Source organism: Eriocheir sinensis, chromosome 9, assembly GCF_024679095.1.
Source record: "Eriocheir sinensis breed Jianghai 21 chromosome 9, ASM2467909v1, whole genome shotgun sequence".
Classification (NCBI taxonomy): domain Eukaryota; kingdom Metazoa; phylum Arthropoda; class Malacostraca; order Decapoda; family Varunidae; genus Eriocheir; species Eriocheir sinensis.
The window spans coordinates 14,669,177-14,690,119 of record NC_066517.1 but is presented as its reverse complement, the minus strand read 5'-3'; the positions used below and the strand labels follow the sequence as shown (position 1 = coordinate 14,690,119).

Below are 20,943 nucleotides of genomic sequence, written 5' to 3'. Positions count from 1 at the left end.
TGATAGAGAAGTGCATGAATAAACAGAATGGCTGAATATGAGTTGTCTCGCACACTTTCCCTTTCGTCTTCTTCCTCCTCCTCCTCCTCCTCCTCCTCCTCCTCCTCCTCCTCCTCCTTCTCCTCCTCTTCCTCCTCCACGTACTTTTTTTCTTTCTGCCATTTCTCCTCTTCCACATTTATCATCCTCCTGTCACTTCCTCTTCTCGTCGTTTTCGATTTCTTCCACTTTTATCATCTTCCACTTCCTCCTTGTTCATATCTTCCTTCTATTCCTCCTCCTCCTCCTCTTCTCCTCTTCCTCTTCCTCCTCTCCATGGCAATTTGACCATTAACCCATTACCTCCTCCCCTTCAGCTTAACCAAGTTCCTCCTCGTCTCTTCTTCCTCCTCCTCTTCCTCTTCCTCCTCCTCTTCCTTCTCTTCCTCCGTAATACCTCCACCACTTCTCTCCCGTATTGCTCCATGGCAGTCGCAATACCCAGGCTTCCCTCCATCCCTCTCCCTCCCTCTCCTTCCCTCCCTTCGTCCCTTCATCTCTTCCTTCTTTTCCTTCCCTCACTGTCGCCTGGCAAGATTCCTCTCGTCGGGAATGTCAAAACAAGGAAGACCATATTGGATTCTTCGTCCGTCTGTGTGGAGGCGCCGAAGACTCTGATCCACACACAACAAATAGCTTGCCTTGTCCAGATGGATGCGTGGATGACGGCGCCGGATGATCGTGGGATGGCCCGGATAAGGAGGAAGCGAGGGAGGGAAGAGAAGGGGATAGAGAGAGAGGCGAAGAAGGACGAAAGAGATATAGAAGAGGGAGAAGTAAAAACATAAGAAGAACGAAGATGATACAGAGGAAGGGAGGGAAGAAGAGATAGAGGGAAGGAGGGAAGAAGCTATAGAAGAGGGCGAAGAAGATATTGAAGGGGCTGAAGAAGATAGGAAGGAGGACAAAGAAGACAGAAAGGCGAAGAAGGTAGGAAGAAGGGCGAAGAACATAGGAAGGATGGCGAAGATGTCAGAAATAAGGGAGAAAGGGAAGGAAGGGAGAAGAGGAGAATATAGAAAGCACTGAGTGAGATAGGGAGAGAAACTAGTAGTAAAAGTGAGAGTGAGATAGGGAGTGAAAGTGAGAGTGAAAGTGAGATAGGGATATTGAAATAGGGAAAGTGAGATAGTGAAAGTGAGACAGTGAGTGAAAGTGAGATAGCGAGTGAAAGTGAGTGAAAGTGAGAGTGAAAGTGAAAGTAAAAATGAGAGTGAAAGTGAGATAGGGAGAGAAACTAGTAGTGAAAGCAAATAAAAAATGAAGAAAGATGGATGGATGAAAAATAAGACACAAAAATGTAAGGAACAGGAGGAAAGGGAAGGAGAAAGGAAGGAAGGAAGGAGGAAGGAGGAGAATATAGAAAGCATTGGGTGAGATAGGGAGAGAAAGGAGAGGTGCAAGAAAGAATAGGAAAGAGGAAAGATTGATGCATGAAAAAGAAAAAAAGAAGATGAAATAGGAGGAAAAAGAATGCCGTGGATGAGGTAGTCAAAAGTAATAAAAATGAATGACAAGGAAGAAGGGAGAAAAATAACAAAAGAAGATAAAGAGAACGAGGAGAAGCATCAGAAGGAGGAGGAAGCGGAGGAGGAGGATGAGGAGGAAGAGGAGGCTGTCGAATAGGCTCAAAGCGGTGTATGAACGTGGAATGAGAAGGAGGAGGAGGAGGAGGAGGAGGAGGAGGAGGAGGAGGAGGAGGAGGAGGAGGAGGAGGAAGAGGAAGACGAAGAGAGAGAAGGAAATAAGAAAGACGTAGAATGGAGGAAGGATAAGAAATTTTGGAGAGAAGTGGAGGAAAAGTTCAATACAGAGAGAGAGAGAGAGAGATTCAGAAACAACAGCATGCTAATCTAATCAAAGACGAATGCAATCTTTCACACACACACACACACACACACACACACACGCACACACACGCACACACACACACGCTTATACACACAGCAATAATACAGAAATAATAATAACGCTCATACTTCTACGTCGATGATCTTGGTGATGCTCTGCTCCGTCCTGTTGCTCATCCCTCCTCAACCGTTGTCCTCTTCTAGGTATTGTAAGGGAGAGGAAACGAGAGAGAGAGAGAGAGAGAGAGAGAGAGAGACAGGAGTGAAAGGAGGATGGCGAATAAAGGGAAGAGGAACAGATAGAATGGAGATAGATCGAAAGGAGATGAGAAGGCAAGGCACAAGAGAGAGAGAGAGAGAGACGAGAACCACCATCACCACCTCCATCCCTACCACTCGCTATCTTTACCAACTCCTCCTCCTCCTCCTCCTCCTCCTCCTCCTATTCCTCCTCCTCTTCCTACTCTTCCTCGCCGTCTCGTTCTCTCGCTCCTTCTGCTTCACAATGCTTCGAATACAAGGCTGTCCTTCGCCCGATCTCGTTTCTATTGTTTCATTCATTCTCTCTCTCTCTCTCTCTCTCTCTCTCTCTCTCTCTCTCTCTCTCTCTCTCTCTCTCTTTCTCTCGTGTACCCTCCATCCTTTCCCTTCGTTTCCCTTCCTTCCTATATAATCGTTCTCCTTCTCCCCCTCCTCCTCCTCCTCCTTCGGCTTCGTTTTGTTGTCTTGGATTCGGTGTTTGCTTCGCTCTCTCATCGTGTTTGTTGTTCGAAGCTTCATTCGGACTTTCTTCTCTTCATTTCCCTTTCTGTTGGTTTATGGGAAATTTTATTGTTCCGCTTGGTTGCTTGAAAGAGAGAGAGAGCTTGTCTGATAGGTTTGATTGCCTTTTAGCTTGCCAGAGAGAGAAAATTAAAGAGAAGAGAAAGAAAAATAATAAGAGGGAAAATGAGAGGAAGAGAGACAAAGAGAAGGAGAAAAAAGAGAGGGAGAGAGAAAAAGGAGTGAAGAGAGAAAAAGAGAAGAAGAGAGAAAAAGAGAAGAAGAAAAAAGAAGAAAAAGAAGAAAAAGGGAAGGAAAAAGAGAAGAAAAAAGAAAAGAAAGAAAGAAAGAAAGAAAAGAAAGAAAAGAAAGAAAAGAGAACAAGAAAAAAGAAAAAAAAGAAAGAAGTGAAGAGAGAATATGTCCGTCGATTTATATTTCCTCCTCTCTTGTTCTCTTCCTCCTTTCTCCTCCTCCCTCCTCCTTGGTTCTCTCTCTCTCTCTCTCTCTCTCTCTCTCTCTTTTCTCTATTCTTTTTTTTATTTTCTCTTTCTTTTTTCCTTTCTTCTTTATTAACTCCGTTTCACTTTTCATGTTTCGTAATGTTCATTCTTTTTCTTTGTTTCGTATTCGTTATCGTATTTAAATTTGCGTCATTAAATTAGTTGTGTATTCATTTATGTTTTAATTATGTCTCTTTTTTTTTGCTTCTATTGATTATTTTCACTGTGCTTCTAATCTTTATTCAAATTCATCTTTCTTCCCTTTTTTTCTTATTCTTTTTCTTTATTTCTTTCCCTCTTCGTACTTTATTTTTTTCCAGCTATTTGGTTTATTCTTTTTATTCAATTTTTTTTTCACTTTTGTTCTGCCTCCTACTTCTGTTCCTTCCTCTTTCCTCTCCTGTACTTGAAAATTTGTTCTTTTCTTTCTTTATATGCTGTTTTCCTTTTCTCGTTATGGTTCAGCCCTCTTTTCCTCTTTTCCTTCCTTTCTTCTCCATCGCTTTCCCTTTTTTTCTTCCTAACTTCCTTTCTTTCCCTTTCTCCTCCTCTTTTTCTCTTTCTTCCTACCTCAGTCTTGCTTCCTTCACATTCCTCCTTCTTTCCCTCCCTCTTAATTTACTTCCGTTCACCAATATCCATCCATTTTGTGTCTTCTTATTCCTTTATCCCTCGACTTTTTTCTTCACATTCCTACCTCACATACTCCCTCCCTCCTTTCATTTCTTCTCTCTTCCTTTTTTTCCGTCCTTTCTCCCCATTCTATTCTTCTTCTTTCACATTTCTCCGTTAAATTCTCCCTTCCTTCTTTTCCTTTCTTCTTTCTTGCCTTTCTTTTCATTCTATTATTTTCCTTCACATTTATCCATCACTTTCTCCCTCCCTCCCTTCCTTTCTTCTTTCTTCCTTTATTTCCTTCGTTCCTTTTTTATCCATTGTATTATTCTTCCTACACACTTTTCCCTCACATTCTCCTTCCCTCCCTTTCTTCCTTTCTTATCTTCTTTCCTTCCCTCCGTCCCTTTCCCATTTCCTCCTTTCCTTTTTTCATTCCTTCTGGCCCACCCTCTCTCTTCTTTTTTCCTTTCTTTTCTATTCTTCTCCCCTCCTTCCCGTCCTCATTTTTTCATCTCATTCCTTCTGTCCTACCGTCCCTCTCTTTCTTCTTTCTTCCTTCCTTTCCTTTCTTCTCTCCTTTCTTCCCTTGCCTTTGTTCCTTTCTCATTTCCTCCTTTCCTTTTTTCATTCCTTCTGTTCCACCCTTTCCCTTCCTTCTTTCTTCCTTCCTCTTCTACTTTCCTTCCCTCCTTCCCTCTCTTATTTCTTCCTCTCCTTACTTCATTCCTTCTGTCCCACCCTTTCTCTCTCTTTCCTCTTTTTTCCTTCCTTTCCTCTCTCCTTTCTTCCCCCTCCAGGAATTATCAGCAGTCGCCCGCCCGCCCGAGCCTCGAGAAATTCCCCACAAAGGACGTTGTTAAATGGAATCTTAAGTCTAGTGTGAAAAACTCCTCAAGCTGTTTTACCTTTGAACGGGCCGTCATACCTTTCCCGATTTGCATATAAAAATTAATTCGTGTTTTACGGCGTTTTTTCTTTGTTGGGTTTGGCCTTGGGTGTGTGTGGGGGGGGTGGGGGGGGAGTGGTGTGTGCGTGTGTGCGTATATGATCGTGTGTGTGTGTGTGTGTGTGTGTGTGTGTGTGTGTGTGTGTGTGTGTGTGTGTGTGTGTGTGCGTTATTTTCTTGGTTTTCTGTTTTATTTATTTGTCTTAATTCATCCATTCGTTTTCTTTTCTTAGATACTCTTTTCTCCTTTCATTTGTGTTTTTTGTTTTCCTCCCACCTCTCTTTTTGCCCTTTTCTCTCCCTTTTTACCTTTTCTCTCTTCCCCTTTTATACGTGCCTTTTTTTCTGTCTTTCTCTGTGTGTGTGTGTGTGTGTGTGTGTGTGTGTGTGTGTGTGTGTGTGTGTGTGTGTGTGTGTGTGTGTGTGTGTGTGTGTGTGTGTGTGTGTGTGTGTGTGTGTGTGTGTGTGTGTGTTGGGAGATATTTTGCCCCGCCCCTTCACGCCCCGCCCCGCCCCGCCCCGCCTAATACCCGCCCACTCTTGTTTAACTGCCCTCTCACATATTGCCCCGCCCCTCCTCCCCTCCCCCTTCCCCCCCCCCCCGCTCCGCCCCCCGCCCAAATTTACGTGAGTCACCTCTCCCCCCTCCTTACCACACTATTTTACCCACTACCAGAATCACTCCCCTGGCTTCCCCCCCCGCCCCCCATCTCCCCTTTCCCTTTCCTCCTCCAATTGTAAGCTGACACCCCCTTTTTAATTATTGCCTTCTATATTCATCTTTGTTTTCTTTTCTTGCTTCGTTTTTTTTGTTATTTTTCCTTTTTTCGTTGTTGTTCTTTCCTCGTTTTTCTGTTTTCTCTTATTTTTTTATTTCCTCGTTTTCCTTTCATTTCCTTTTATTTATTGATTTTTCTTTATTTTAATTTTCAATCTTTCGTCTCATTTAGTTTTTCTTATTTCTGATTTCTCTTCTCTAATTCATTTCCTTTCAATTTATTACTTTATCCGCTTATCATTTTTTTTCCTACTCAGATTATTGCTATATTTCTTCATTTCAGTTACCTCTAATTATTAACTTCATTCTTTATTCCTCCTTTTCAGTAACATTACCTTCATCCTCATCTTTGACATTTATCACCAGTACATTCACACTGGGTAAAGGCGGACAGGTAGAGTTAGACCGAGTCCGTCAGGTAAGGCAGGTGCACGTATATATAATTCGCCAGGTAAAAAAAAAGGTGGGTTGAAAAATATATAGCGTGATAATCAAGTACTCGGAGCGCCGGATCTGTTTTAATCAATGCAGGTGTATGATATTTTTTAGCACTATTTGAAAGCTCCAACATTAGTTAGTCCTCGTGATTCAGCCGGTAAGCCGACGCGTGAAGCCGTGTGGAGAGCGGCATGGGCGGGGGTGCCTCGCATTACGCCTTTTTTATCTTTTACTTAGTTTCCCCTTTAAAAGTTATAGTCAGTTTTCTTTTTATCCCGTTTTATCTTCTCGTGTTTTCTTATCTATTGGTGTTTTTGTACTTATTTATTTCTTTGCTTTTTCTATAACTTTTTCACTTACTAGTTATTTTCATTATTCAGAGTCATGCTCTGTTTTTTAATCCCGTTTTATCTTCTCGTGTTTTCTTATCTATTCGTCTTTTTTTTACTTATTTACTTTTTTTTACTTTTTTTTACCTTTTTACTTACTTATTTTCATTATTAAAAGTCATACTCTATTTTTTTGTCCTGTTTTATTTACTTTTTTACTACTTTTTTTTACTCTTTACTTACTTATTTTCATTTTTAAAAGTCAGACTCTATTTTTCACGCGTTATCCCTTTTTTTTTCATCTTTTACTTATTTTCCTCTTTTTCCTCTCTTATAAAGTCATGTAATTTTTTTATCTTGTATCTTATTCATTTTTTTTGAGAGGATATTTTTTTGGCTTCATTTGTTTGTCTTTTCTAGTGTTTTATCTTTATTCTTTATTTTTACATCCTTTCTTCTATGTCTTCATCCTTTTGTTCCTCTTTCAAAGTCATAGTGTGTTTTTTTACCCCGTTTTTTCTTCTCCTGATGATTTATTTATTCATGTTATTTTTTTTTTCCAGAGAATAAATGTTTTGGCGTAATCTGTTAGCCTTTTCTACTTATTTTCTACTTATTTTCTTGGTGTTCTTTCCTCTTCAGTTTTCTTCATTTTGTTGTTCATTTCTTTTATTTCCTCTTTGCTTTCTCTCCTTTCATTTCCTTGTGTTTATTCGTTTTGTTTATATTTTCCCTGTTTTTTATTTTTTTCAATTGTCATTTCTTTTTTCTTATTCCTTAAATTTAAAGTCATAATCTGTTTTTTTTTGTCAGGTTTTCTCATGTTTTCTCATTAATTTTTCAGTTTTCTTTATTTTGGTGTTCGTTGTTTTCGCTTTTATTTCCTCTTTGCTTGCTTTCCTTTCCTTTTTTTTTCTCTTATTTCCTCTTTGCTTGCTTTCCTTTCTTTTTTTTCTCTTTTATTTCCTCTTTGCTTGCTTTCCTTTCTTTTTTTCTCTTTTATTTCCTCTTTGCTTGCTTTCCTTTCTTTTTTTTCTCTTTTATTTCCTCTTTGCTTGCTTTCCTTTCTTTTTTTCTCTTTTATACCCTCTTTGCTTGCTTTCCTTTCCTTTTTTTTTCTCTTATTTCCTCTTTGCTTGCTTTCCTTTTCTTTTTTTCTTTTATTTCTTCTTTGCTTGCTTTCCTTTCTTTTTTTTCTCTTTTATTTCCTCTTTGCTTGCTTTCCTTTCCTTTTTTGTTTCTTTTATTTTCTCTTTGCTTGCTTTCCTTTCTTTTTCTTTCTTTTATTTCCTCTTTGCTTGCTTTCCTTTCTTTTTCTTTCTTTTATTTCCTCTTTGCTTGCTTTCCTTTCTTTTTCTTTCTTTTATTTCCTCTTTGCTTGCTTTCCTTTCTTTTTTTTCTTTTATTTCCTCTTTGCTTGCCTTCCTTTATTTTTGTTTCTTTTATTTCCTCTTGGCTTGCTTTCCTTACTTTTTTTTCTTTTATTTCCTCTTTGCTTGCTTTCCTTTTTTTTTCTTCTTTTATTTCCTCTTTGCTTGCTTTCCTTTCTTTTTTTCTCTTTTATACCCTCTTTGCTTGCTTTCCTTTCCTTTTTTTTCTCTTATTTCCTCTTTGCTTGCTTTCCTTTTATTTTTTTCTCTTTTATTTCCTCTTTGCTTGCTTTCCTTTCTTTTTTTTCTCTTTTATTTCCTCTTTGCTTGCTTTCCTTTCCTTTTTTGTTTCTTTTATTTTCTCTTTGCTTGCTTTCCTTTCTTTTTTTTCTCTTTTATTTCCTCTTTGCTTGCTTTCCTTTCTTTTTTTCTCTTTTATTTCCTCTTTGCTTGCTTTCCTTTCTTTTTTTCTCTTTTATTTCCTCTTTGCTTGCTTTCCTTTCTTTTCTTCTCTTTTATTTCCTCTTTGCCTGCTTTCCTTTCTTTTTTTCTCTTTTATTTCCTCTTTGCTTGCTTTCCTTTCTTTTTCTTTCTTTTATTTCCTCTTTGCTTGCTTTCCTTTCTTTTTTCTCTTTTATTTCCTCTTTGCTTGCTTTCCTTTCTTTTTTTCTCTTTTATTTCCTCTTTGCTTGCTTTCCTTTCTTTTTTTTTCTCTTTTATTTCCTCTTTGCTTGCTCTCCTTTCTTTTTTTCTCTTTTATTTCCTCTTTGCTTGCTTTCCTTTCCTTTCCTTGTATTTATTCGTTTTGTTTATATTTTCCCGGTTTTTCTTTTTTTTTTCTTGTCATTTCTTTTTTCTTACTCATTAAATTTAAAGTCGTAATTGTTTTTTTTTTGTCACGTTTTCTCTTCTCATGTTCTTATTTATTCGTCTTTTTCAGAGGATTATTTTTGTGGCTTCATCTGCTAACTTTTTCTAATTATTTTGCTCTTTTGAAGTCATGGTATAATTTTTTTTCATCCCGTTTTCTCTTCTCTTGTTTTCTTATTTATTCATCTTCTTTCTTTGACCGAGGATGAATTTTCTGGCTTCATGTTTTTACGTTTGCGAGTATTTCACCCATTTTCTATATTTTTACATCCTTTTTACTATTTATTGATTTTTTTTTCGTATTTTAAAGTTATAGTCATTTTTTTTCATCCCGATATCATCTTATGTTGTCTTATTTATTCATTATTTTTCACTGGATTATTTTTCTGTCTTTATTTGTTGTTTTTTCTCGTATTTTACCTTCTTTTTCTTTCTTTATTCATCTTTCCTTCTATTTTTTTCTCAGTTTATAAATTTACTGGTTTATTTGCTAATTTTTATTGTATTTCTTATCTTGTTTTTATATTTCTTTTCTACATTTTCTTCTATTTATTCATCTTATTTTCTAGATTATTAACCTTCTGGCTGCATCAGTTAATTTTTATCTTGCATTGTATTTTTTTCTTTTTTCTTCATTTTTTATTCTTTTTATTCATCTTTTATTTCAGAGGATAAAAATCTGGATTCATCTGTTAACCTTTTCTGATATTTTACCTTTTTATCTTCATTATTTTATCTTTTTTCGGAGGGGATAAAATTTCTCGCTCCATCTTTTATAACCTTTTCTATTTTTTTGTACCTGTTTTTCCTTTAGCTATCCATCTTTTTTAGGGACGATAACTTTTCTGCCTTCATCTGTAAACATTTTCTTATTTTTTACCTTTTTTTTCATCTCGCTAAGTGCTAGTCAAACATTTTACTCGATTGTTCTGCTTAATTTAACTGATCTACTCACTCATTTTAGTTATGGATAGGAAAATATGGCGTTATGTTTAAATATCTGAGTAAATTGTCGACGTGGCTAGGTAAAGGTAAGGTTAGGAGCATGCGCAGTATTAAAATTTCTATCCGCCCCCTTTTCAACCCTTTTTTTCTCTTTTATCTTATTTTTTCTTGTCTTTTCTCTCTCTCTCTCTCTCTCTCTCTCTCTCTCTCTCTCTCTCTCTCTCTCTCTCTCTCTCTCTCTCTCTCTCTCTCTCTCTCTCTCTCTCTCTCTCTCTCTCTCTCTCTCTCTCTCTCTCCCATCTATTTTTGAACAAGGTCACATCACGCTTATTTTCACTTCTTATCATTCATAACGCGTCAAAACCGCTATTCAGTAGGATGTTTAAGCTGTAGTGACGTCGGTGACAGAGGTAGTGGTGGTGACGGGGGTGATGGTGGTGGTGGTGGTGGTGGCAGTGGGTTCATAATACGGGCTCGAGTCGAGGCCACAGCGTCATCGGGAGGGAAGAAGCGCCATCTATCAGAATTAAGTTTATTTTCGTTTACCTTCAGCAGTGCTCTAGGTAAATATATCGTTAGGTAAGTTGAACCACGATTTTATTTTGACTCTTTCGATGTTTTTAAGATTTTTGGATCATTTTTTCGTTAGGACTTCTTTAGACATTTGTAGTTCATGATTTTTTCGGTTTAAGATAACTGCTTCTTAGGGAGTAATATAAGGAAGGGAGAGGGAAGAAGGAGAAAAAAGTTGAATAATAAGGTTGTTTCCGTTGTTGTAAGGATCTCAAGGATGTGTGGTGGGGTAAGGAGGAGGAGGAGGAGGAGGAAGAGGAGGAGGGTGAGGTGAAGTAGGAGGAGGAGAAGGAGGAGGAGGAGGAAGAGGAGGACCAGAGGGAGGAGGAGGACGACGAGGCGAATACTGATATGAAGTACAAGATAGAGGGAAAACAAGGAGAGAAAAGTAAGGGAAAGAAGAGGAACTAAATGAGGGAAGAAGAAAAAGACGAAAATGATGAAGAGGAGGAGGAGGAGGAGGAAGAGGAGGAGGAGGAGGAGGAGGAAGAGGAGGAGGAGGAGGAGGATGGGTAGCATTCCGACGGAAGTTATCGTTTTAGGTTTTTAAAGAAATTATTTTTTTATTTATTTTTCGACAAAGTTTGCATGTGTGTGTGTGTGTGTGTGTGTGTGTGTGTGTGTGTGTGTGTGTGTGTGTGTGTGTGTGTGTGTGTGTGTGTGTGTCTCTCTCTCTCTCTCTCTCTCTCTCTCTCTCTCTCTCTCTCTCTCTCTCTCTCTCTCTCTCTCTCTCTCTCTCTCTCTCTCTCTCTCTCTCTCTCTCTCTCTCTCTCTCTCTCTCTCTCTCTCTCGGGGGTGCTAGTGACTGTGCTTCTTGACTTTCCTGCTTAGAGAAAAATCACGTAATTTACTTGTACGTGGAAGTAACAGCTGTGCACCCTGGTTGCCTACACACACACACACACACACACACACACACACATACGGTCATGTTCGTATGCTCTGTCAACACCTCCAAGTTGACTGCTTTTTTTTTTTTACCTTTCCTTTTTTTCTTAGTCGAGTTCTCAGATTTCCTTCTTTTTTATTATTTTTTTTCTATTTGCTTATTTGATTAGTTTTTTTTGGGGGGGTGGGAGGGAGTGGGGAGTTTTTCAACGTTTGTATTTTTTGATTTTGGCTTTTTTTTTTCAGTGTGGCCTCGCTTCTGCTTTCCTTTATTTCTTGTTTATTTCTTCTTCGTCCTCTTCCTCCTCATCCTTTCCCTCATCGTTTTCTTCCATATCCTTCTCTAACTTTAAATTCACCTACTTCTTTCTCTCATTTTTACTGCTTTCTCCTACTTTTCCTTCTCTCGCTTTTGTTTTCTCTTATCTCCAATTCTTTTCCTATCTCTGTGCTCTTTTTTATCCCTCTTCCCTCTTCCTTCCTCCACTTTCTCCTGTATTCTCTCCCTTCCTTTACTTCTCCTTTTCTTACCTTTGTTCCTCTCCTCTCCTCGTATCTTCTCACTTCCCCAATCCTCTTCTTTCTCCCCTCAAAGCCTTCTGTTATCTCCTCGTCTTTCTCCATCCTCTACCTCCTCCTTCCCTCCCTTCTAACTCCTCTTATCTCCGCAGCTTCCACACTCATTCCCCCTCTTTCCTCTTCCTTCCGTCACTCCTCTTTCTGTCTTCCCAAATCTCACATTTATCTCCCCGACTACTCCCTCTTTCCCTCCACACCTCACTCTTTCCCTCCTCTCAACTCATATCCACACGTCCTCCTCCTCCTCCTCCTTGCGCCCCTCTTTCTCTCCTCTCGACTCCTCCTCTTATCTCCACACCTCCTTCCCACCCTCTTTCCTCCCGTCGCCCTCGCTGCCCCTCCTCCCGTGCCCTCCACCCTCGCCACACCCTCAGCTCGTGGGACCCGAGACCTAACCATTCCGCCAGTTGTTCTCATACTGTGGCCGAGGTAGGACGCAGCTCTGCCTCGCTCCGCCTCCCAACACAAACACACTTGCTCTCACTCCGCTCACACACGTCCCACTCTGGTCTCCATCTCGTCCCCCACCCTGACCCAGGCCCTCTCTGTCCCCTCCTCTCTCTCTCTCTCTCACCCACACACTCGCACGCACTCACTCTAGGATTTGCTGTAGCTCGCGCTCTTGCCTGGGATTAAGTCGTGTTGTGGATTTTTTTGGTATGAATAGGGATTTGCTGTAACGCGGTGGGTCCTCCTGAGCTTCGGATACAAGTGCGGAAAGAGGGAGAGAGAGAGGGAGAGAGCGAGAGGAGAGGAAATACTAATCGTAGAGTAATAACCTATCAGTCCTTTATCATGTTCGGGTTCGCTTTGCATTATATTCTCATCTTTGAAGACTAACTGAGGACACGAAAGAGGAAGAGATTAACACACGGTGAAGACTAGTATATCCTTTGTCCCGTTTTTGTTCCGTCTCGCTCTAACTCACCGGCCGTTTAATTAATTGTTCCCTGTTTATCCTAAAGACGCTTAAGGTAAAGACAAACACACCTGTACGTAATTAAGAGCGCCTGAAGGAGGAGGAGGGTCGGCGGCAGGCAGGTGAGTGACGTGGAAATGTACCTTGATTAATGACCTTTTAACTTGCTTTCAGGCCTCGGAGGGAAGTTTGTGTGTTGGTATACATAGGCGAGTGTGTGTGCGTGTGTGTGTGGGGGGGGGGGGGGGGCTGGGGGGGTGCGTACCTAAGTTTGTGTGTGTGTGGATTTGTGTAGGTACCTGTGTGTGTGTGTGTGTGTGTGTGTGTGTGTGTGTGTGTGAATTCGTATCTCGGCGCTTGTGTGTGTATGCGTGTGTATGTCGTGTGATTATGTATACTTGCGTGTGTGTGTGTGTGTGTGTGTGTGTGTGTGTGTGTGTGTTTCTTGCGGTGTTTCAATCTCTGTCGCCCTTAACTGATTACTTTTTCTCTCTCTAAAAAAAAAAAAAAAATCGTGTCGCGAAATCGGAGGGTTAAAAAAAAGTAAAGGAAAAAAAAAAAGGAGAACGAGGAGGAGGAAGAAGACCAAGGATGTACCGGAGGGATTTTTCTGCCAAGCTTATCTAAACTTTGAGTATTTGTGTTTCTTTACTCGAGACTTATATCCCTAAACGTTTTCCTTCATCGTCCACTTTCTGAACTCATTCGTCCCCGGAAGTTTTGTGGAACCCATCGCGTCTCTTATTAGTATGTACTCCAGGTAATGAAGGCTCACCTGAGATACATAAAAGGTAGAATCAGGTGATGAAAGGTTGAGAGGCTGAAGGGAAGGAATTATGGAGGCGGAATGGAGGAAGAGATGGGGGTAAGGTCAGATGCAGTGGGAAGTGGAGGGAAGTGGAGGGAAGGTTGAGAGGCTGGAGGAAAGGGGTTCACGGAGGCCGAGTGAGGGAAGTGGAGAGAATTTACTAAGGCGATTGGATACTACCTGGAAAGAGGAAGGGAGGAGAGAAAAAAAAAGATGCAGGAGGAAGAGAGGAGGAGGAGAGAAAACGAAGAGGAGGTGGAAGGGTAGAAAATGAGTAGGAGGTGGAGGAGAACGAGGAAAAAGAAAAAAGAATACGAAAAGGAGGAGTATATTAAGATTGATAGGTGAAGGATAAAGGGTTAAGTGGGTTTGGAAGAGATTAAATACTGGTCGAGGAAATGGTTGGTTTAGGGATGTGTATGATTTGCGTTAGGTGGGACTGAAGTGTTCAACAAATATGTATTAGAATAGCAAACACACACACACACACACACACACACACACACACACACACACACACGTACACGCACACGCACCAAAACCTCCCCCTCCTCCCCCTCCACCACCATCATCATCACACACACTCACGCACACACACAGCAAAAACGCCACAAAAGCCAAACTATATAAGTGATGTAAATAAATTGAATCCAGCGTTGTGCGTCAGAGACAAATGCGCAAATGCAGTCAGGGAAGTTTGCGCATTCATTCTAGGCGTTGATTTGAATATACTGAATAATGCATTTTTTTTTTTTCGTTTTTTTTAGGGGGTTCATTTTCATTTCTACTTTTTTTTCCTCGGCCACGCACTGGGTTATTTTTTATTTTTTTTTGCGTATTGTCATTATAAGCGACGTTTCTTTTGTTTTCATTGTTTTTTTTCGTTTGATGGTATAATGTTTTTTTTATTATCATTTAGGTGGATTTTTTTTTCTCTCTTTTTTTTTAGGTTGCGTTTATTGGTGTGATTTTCTGGTTCATGTGTTCGAATATTTTGGTTTGATTGGGTTGTTTGTATTACTTCATCCGATCTTTATATTCATTCCGTCTCTTAGTTGAGTTTTTTTTAAAGTATGTTGTGATCTTCTGGTCCGTGTGCTCTAATATCTGGGTTTAGTTGCTTTTTTTATTGCTTTACTCCATTTTTATATTTCATTCTGTTTGTAAGTTGAGGGTCTGAATGTATGTTGCGATGTGCTATTCCTTGTATTCAAATATTTGGGTTTAATCGCATTCTTTTTTATTGTTTTGTCCGATCTTTATATTCATTCTGTTTGTAAGTTGAGGGTCTGAATGTATGTTGCGATCTGCTATTCCGTGTGTTCTAATATTTGGGTTTAATCGCATTCTTTTTTATGGTTTTATCCGATCTTTATATTCATTCTGTTTGTAAGTTGAGGTTCTGAATGTATGTTGCGATCTTCTCTTTCATGTGTTTTATAAGTTTCGTTTAATCGCATTGTTTTATTGTTTTTTCCGATCATTATATTTCATTCTGTTTCTCCCCGTAATTCCTGCATATTCCACTTCGTCATCTTTTCTCCAGTGTACATGTTTTTTTCACCCTTCTATCTTTTCCACTATTTTTTACATGTTTTTTCCTGTGTTCGACTTTTTTCAATCTAGTTCGTTCCGACATTTAAATTTTTCTTTCTTTTTCCGCTGCATTTTTTTCTTCCCTGTATCATTTTCTTTTTTGACACATCCGCCCCGGCCCGTCTCTTCCCCTCCTCTCTCTTTGCAGTGTAATTTCCATTTTGTATCTTCGCTGTCTGTGCCTGTCTGTTTATCCGTCCGTCTGTCTGTCTCGGCCGGCATGTTCGTCAGCGTCAAACTCCTCTTTTTTCCCTTTTAGTTGTTGTGTAAATGCTGTGTGTGTTTCCTACCTGGCAAAGTTATCTACCTATTTTATCTGTTCTTTTTATTTTGCCTTTTTTTTCCTTCCTTTCAGTTACCTGTCAAATGTGCCCTTCCATTATTTTTTCTGTTTCCTTGTTTATAAATTTATCTATCAGTCGCATGTCTAGTATTTTTTTTCATTCAGCTTATCTGTTCCTATTCTCTCTTTCATATTTTTTATTGGTATGTGGAATTCCTGCTTTTTTCTTTCTTATAGGTGTCGTTTCCTACCGTTTTTTTCTCATTGTATTGTTGTATAAATCTATATTCTATTTCGTTTCTCTGAATGTTTTTTCCTCTCTTTCTATTATCCAGTTCACGTTATCTAATTTCCTCTTTGTTGTCATTCCTTTTTCTTATTCCTACAACCTCTTCCAACTTTCTCTTTTTATCTCTATTCTATTTCTCAACTATTTTTCGTTTCTCAGTCTTCTTTTTAGCTTCGTTTCTGTATTCTGTCATTTCATTTCCATATCTCCTTTTCATCTTTGTTTCCATAATCCATCTTTCTCTGTCTCATTATCTTTTTTCTTTTCGTTCCTCAATCTACCTGTCTGTCGTTTCTCAATCTCCTTTTATATTTGTTTCCGTAATCTATCTTTATCTCACTATCTTCTTTTCGTTCCGCAATTTCCCCGTCCATCTCCTCTTGCTCCCTTTGAAATCTGACTCGTTAACCTCTTTCATTGTTTTATTTATTTGTCTATTTTATTATTTCCTCCGAGTCGCAGTTTATTCCGGCAGCTTCCTTGTCTGTTCATTTCCTCCTCACTAACCTGTTTTCTATTCCATCTTTTCTCCGAATCTCTCTGCTCCTGTCACCGAAGTCACCGAGGAAATTCCATTCTCTCCTCTCTTTCTCTGTTTCTCTCTCCTCTCTCGGCTCTGTGCTCAAGCCTACCGAAGCGATATTATCCTTTTTGTGATTCTTTTTATCCTCCTTAGTGTTTTTTTGTATTTGTTTTCCACTCGAAGTCTTTATTATATTCTCGTTCTTTAATTTTTTTTGGTTTGTTTTCCATTGCGTGTTTTGTTTGGTCCATTCAAATTGCCCCCTTTTTTTTTGCTTTTCACTTATTGTTTCCCCTTTCGTCAGTTTCGCGACTTGTTTCTACTCTCTATTTTACATCGTTTTTTTTTTGTTTTTTTGTATATTTCTCGCATTCTCGGTGTCACTGCCTGTCTGCTTCAAGTTTTACCGCATCTCTCTCTCTCTCTCTCTCTCTCTCTCTCTCTCTCTCTCTCTCTCTCTCTCTCTCTCTCTCTCTCTCTCTCTCTCTCTCTCTCTCTCTCTCTCTCTCTCTCTCTCTCTCTCTCTCTCTCTCTCTCTCTCTCTCTCTCTCTCTCTCTCTCTCTCTCTCTCTCTCTCTCTCTCTCTCTCTCTCTCTCTCTCTCTCTCTCTCTCTCTCTCTCTCTCTCTCTCTCTCATACATATATCGCATTATATCTGTCTTTCTGTCTGGCTTACTCTTTTTTTTTACTTGGATGCACAACTTTCCTCTCATATCAATCTCTCTTTCTGTCTGTTTCTGTCTTTTGTCTGCCGAGTGGCCTAAGACAATCCATATGCTGTCCAGAACACCACCCATCAACCCGGACTCTAGAAGAAACCGTCCAAGTAAATCAAGAATGAGTTCCGGGGGGCAGCATGAGCCAAGCATAACTGGCGCCACTATAAATACTGCCTGCTCCATGACGGGCTTAGGGCCAAAAAAAAATCCAGGCTGCGCATTTATCTTTTGCTTTCATATTCTTTTCCTTCGTTTCGTGTTCGTTGTCACTCCTCGTCTATTCCTACTTTTCCTCTCATCACTTATTCCTGTCTGCCTCTGTCCCTGTCCTTCCCCACTCCTCTTTTTTTCCAACAATTCCTCTCATCATTCTGTACTTAATCGTCTCTGTCTATCTCTGTCCCTGTCCTTCCCCACTCCTCTTTTTTTCCTACAATTCCTCTCATCATTCTGTACTTAATCGTCTCTGTCTATCTCTGTCCCTGTCCTTCCCCACTCCTCTTTTTTTCCTACATTTCCTCTCATCATTCTGTACTTAATCGTCTCTGTCTATCTCTGTCCCTGTCCTTCCCCGCTCCTCTTTTTTTCCTACATTTCCTCTCATCATTCTGTACTTAATCGTCTCTGTCTATCTCTGTCCCTGTCCTTCCCCGCTCCTCTTTTTTTCCTACATTTCCTCTCAACTTTCTGTAATTAATCGTCTCTGTCTATCTCTGTCCCTGTCCTTCCCCGCTCCTCTTTTTTTCCTACATTTCCTCTCATGATTTTGTACTTGTTCGTCTCCTTTCCCTGTTTCTGTCCTGCCCCACTCAACGTCTTTTCCTACTTTTCCTCTCATGATTCTGTAATTAATCGTCTCTGTCTATCTCTGTCCCTGTCCTTCCCCACTCCTCTTTTTTTCCTACAGTTCCTCTCATCATTCTGTACTCTCTCTCTCTCTATCTCTGTCCCTGTCCTTCCTCTCTCTCTCTCTTTTCCTCTCTCTCTCTCTCTCTCTGTACTCTCTCTCTCTGTCTATCTCTCTCCCTGTCCTCTCTCTCTCTCTCTCTCTCTCTCTCTCTCTCTCTCTCTCTCTCTCTCTCTCTCTCTCTCTCTGTCTATCTCTGTCTCTGTCCTTCCCTCTCCTCTCTTTTCCTACATTTCCTCTCAACTTTCTGTAATTAATCGTCTCTGTCTATCTCTGTCCCTGTCCTTCCCCACTCCTCTTTTTTTCCTACAGTTCCTCTCATCATTCTGTACTTAATCGTCTCTGTCTATCTCTGTCCCTGTCCTTCCCCACTCCTCTTTTTCCTACATTTATCTATCTGTCAGGCCAATGTCTAGTCTCTTATTCTTTCCTTTATCTACTCCGTCGTGATTGTCTTTGTCGAGGATTTTTTTCTGTCTGCCCCTCAACAATCTTTTATATTTCCTGTGTGTGTGTGTGTGTGTGTGTGTGTGTGTGTGTGTGTGTGTGTGTGTATTAATATAACTCTCTCTCTCTCTCTCTCTCTCTCTCTCTCTCTCTCTCTCTCTCTCTCTCTCTCTCTCTCTCTCTCTCTCTCTCTCTCTCTCTCTCTCTCTCTCTCTCTCTCTCTCTCTCTCTCTCTCTCTCTCTCTCTCTCTCTCTCTCTCTCTCTCTCTCTCTCTCTCTCTCTCTCTCTCACCGGCTGGCTCTCTTTCCTTACAAATTCCACGTCCCCTGTCCGTCTGTCTCCCACTCTACATTATCTATCGAGGCCATGTGTTCCCCCCACGTCCTCAAAACATTTATCTATCTGTCAGGCGAATGTCTAGTCTCTTATTCTTTCCTTTATCTACTCCGTCGTGTGTCTTTGTCGAGGATTTTTTGAGAGAGAGAGGAAGGAAGGAAAGAGAGAATGGAAGAAAGAGAGAATAGATATCTATCAAGGTAATTTATATGTCGTGTGTGTGTGTGTGTGTGTGTGTGTGTGTGTGTGTGTGTGTGTGTGTGTGTGTGTGTGTATGTGTGTGTGTGTGTGTGTGTTGATAAAGTGTGAGAGAGTGAGCGAGAGAAAGAGAGAGAAAGAAATATAGTGCGCGAGGACGTTTGTAATATTGTGTAGGAATATAACTCTCTCTCTCTCTCTCTCTCTCTCTCTCTCTCTCTCTCTCTCTCTCTCTCTCTCTCTCTCTCTCTCTCTCTCTCTCTCTCTCTCTCTCTCTCTCTCTCTCTCTCTCTCTCTCTCACCTGTAATAATAAGAGTTTCTCACACAGGTGTCATTCCGCCCCTCTGTGATCCTCCCTTTTCTAAACAACACTCAAAGACAGAGACGGAGACGGAGACGGAGAGAGAGAGAGAGAGAGAGAGAGAGAGACCGGTTTGAATTAATTGGGGAATAATTGTATACCTTCCAACAAAGAGATTCAGAGACAGGACGAGAAGGAGGAGGAAGGAGGAGGAGGAGTAGGAGGAAGAAGAAGAAGAGGAGGAGGAGGAGGAGAAAGGTAGTTAGAAAATTCTATAAAAGTCTAGTCGTAGGTACGGAAAATTGAGAAAGGAAAAGAGAAAGAGAATATGATACTGAAAAGAAAGTAATGGAAAAGATCATGAGAGAGAGAATTCGAAGCGTCCCTTTTATATATACTTCCAGAAAATAACATATTGGGTTTCTCTATATTCACACACACACACACACACACACACACACACACACACACATACACACATATATAAAGTACAGGGAATACACATGATGCGAAAATACCTATGTCACGGTCCTTCGAAATATATATGAGTAAATAAGAATGATGTTAACGTCGTCTTTGCTAATTTATTTAACGGTAATTTCCCGCTGGTAACTACACGAGTCTCCCCTCACAAAAGGCGTCAAGATACTAAAGAAAACGGGTCGTACTTCATCTCCGGCAATGATGAAGATAAAACAAATGTATTTCACTTAATTCCGTCCAGTTCCCGATGAGAGAGAGAGAGAGAGAGCATGCCGTGGTGGGGAAAGAGAGATAAAGGTAGTGAGTGTAATTAGAAACAGGAGGGGAAGATAAAGATGTAAAGAAACAACGAAGAGCAGAAAAAAATAGAGAGGAATTACACGGTAGCGATCTGTGAGGAGGAAGAAAACTAATGAATTAAAGAGGAGGGAAAGGAGACAGACAGATAGATAGATAGATAGATAGATAGATAGATATAGAGAAAACAGGCAGGGAGAGACGGGAAAACACGAGTGACCTTTAATAATTGTTCAGTCCCCCCTTAAAATTCTCATCTTTTTTATAATTTTTGGTGGAAGAAAACGGGATGCTGGTGCTCTTCGTTAAAGGCATTGAAAGTTAATTAGAGAAATGGCCTCACGCGTATACATTTGCAGTATTTACTCTTCTCTCTCTTTACTTTTTATCAGTTTTTTTAAAAATCATCGTGTATAATTTTCGCTCTCAGTATATATATATTTTTTTTTAGATTTCAGTTGTTTTTTGTAGTGTTCGAGTTAACTACCTTTTCTCATTTATACACCCTTTGCGTTTTTCCCTTGCTTTTATTTTTATTTCTGGTGTTGAATTTTTCGTATTTTTTTAATTTTTCTACTATTTCATTTCGTTTTTTTTTCCATCTCTAGTTAACTCCCATATTTTCTACTATTTCATTTCGTTTTTTTTTATCTCTAGTTAACTCCCATATTTTCTACTATTTCATTTCGTTTTCTTTCCATCTCTACTATAATTAACTCCCATATTTTCTACTATTTCATTTCGTTTTCTTTCCATCTCTACTATAATTAACTCCCATATTTTCTACTATTTCATTTCGTTTTTTTTTTCCATCTCTAGTAACTGTTAACTCCCATATTATCTACCATTTTATTTCGTTTTTTTTTTCCATCTCTAGTTAACTCCCATATTTTCTACCATTTTATTTCGTTTTTTTTTCCCATCTCTACTATAGTTAACTCCCATATTTTACACTATTTTATTTCGTTTTCTCCTCTAGTATAGTTAACTCCCTTTATTTTTCACTATTTCACTTCGCTTTTTTCTTAGTACAGTTACCTTGCTTTTTTTTCTGCTGTTTCATTTCGCCTTTTTCTTCTCTAATACAGTTACCTACCTCTCGCATTTTATCTTCGGTTGTAATTCATGTTCAATTCGCGTTTCTTTCTGGGTTTCTTTTTGTACGTACTTGTATTTATTTCTCATTACAACACTTTAAATTAGTCACTTTTTGTTGGACCCGTTGTTTTGTCTCGGTCTGTTTGTGTTTCCGCTGGCTTGTTTCTCCTTTGTCTGGACGTGTTTGTTAGTTTATCTCTGTCTGTCTGTCTGTCTAACTGATTGACTGACTGGAATTGAATAAAGTTG

At 39.6% G+C, this 20,943-nt stretch overlaps 2 protein-coding genes across 10 annotated transcripts in view; one reads left to right on the top strand and one right to left on the bottom strand.

The window, feature by feature from the left end:
* Window positions 1–20,943, top strand: part of LOC126995940 (hemicentin-2-like) — a 462,936-nt gene that overhangs the window by 222,730 nt on the left and 219,263 nt on the right. For 3 of the 9 annotated variants that reach the window (XM_050855855.1, XM_050855857.1, XM_050855849.1), the window contains exon 1: window positions 11,913–12,529. The exons of 5 other annotated variants lie outside the window; for them this stretch is intronic. The gene's annotated coding sequence lies outside the window, so the exon portion shown is untranslated. Of the gene's footprint in view, window positions 1–11,912; window positions 12,530–20,943 lie in introns of those variants that run through there. One more of the 9 variants, XM_050855851.1, reaches the window with a different exon arrangement.
* The window catches only part of LOC126996284 (uncharacterized), an 85,655-nt gene that overhangs the window by 47,279 nt on the left and 17,433 nt on the right, over window positions 1–20,943 (bottom strand). The gene's annotated exons all lie outside the window — the stretch shown is intronic.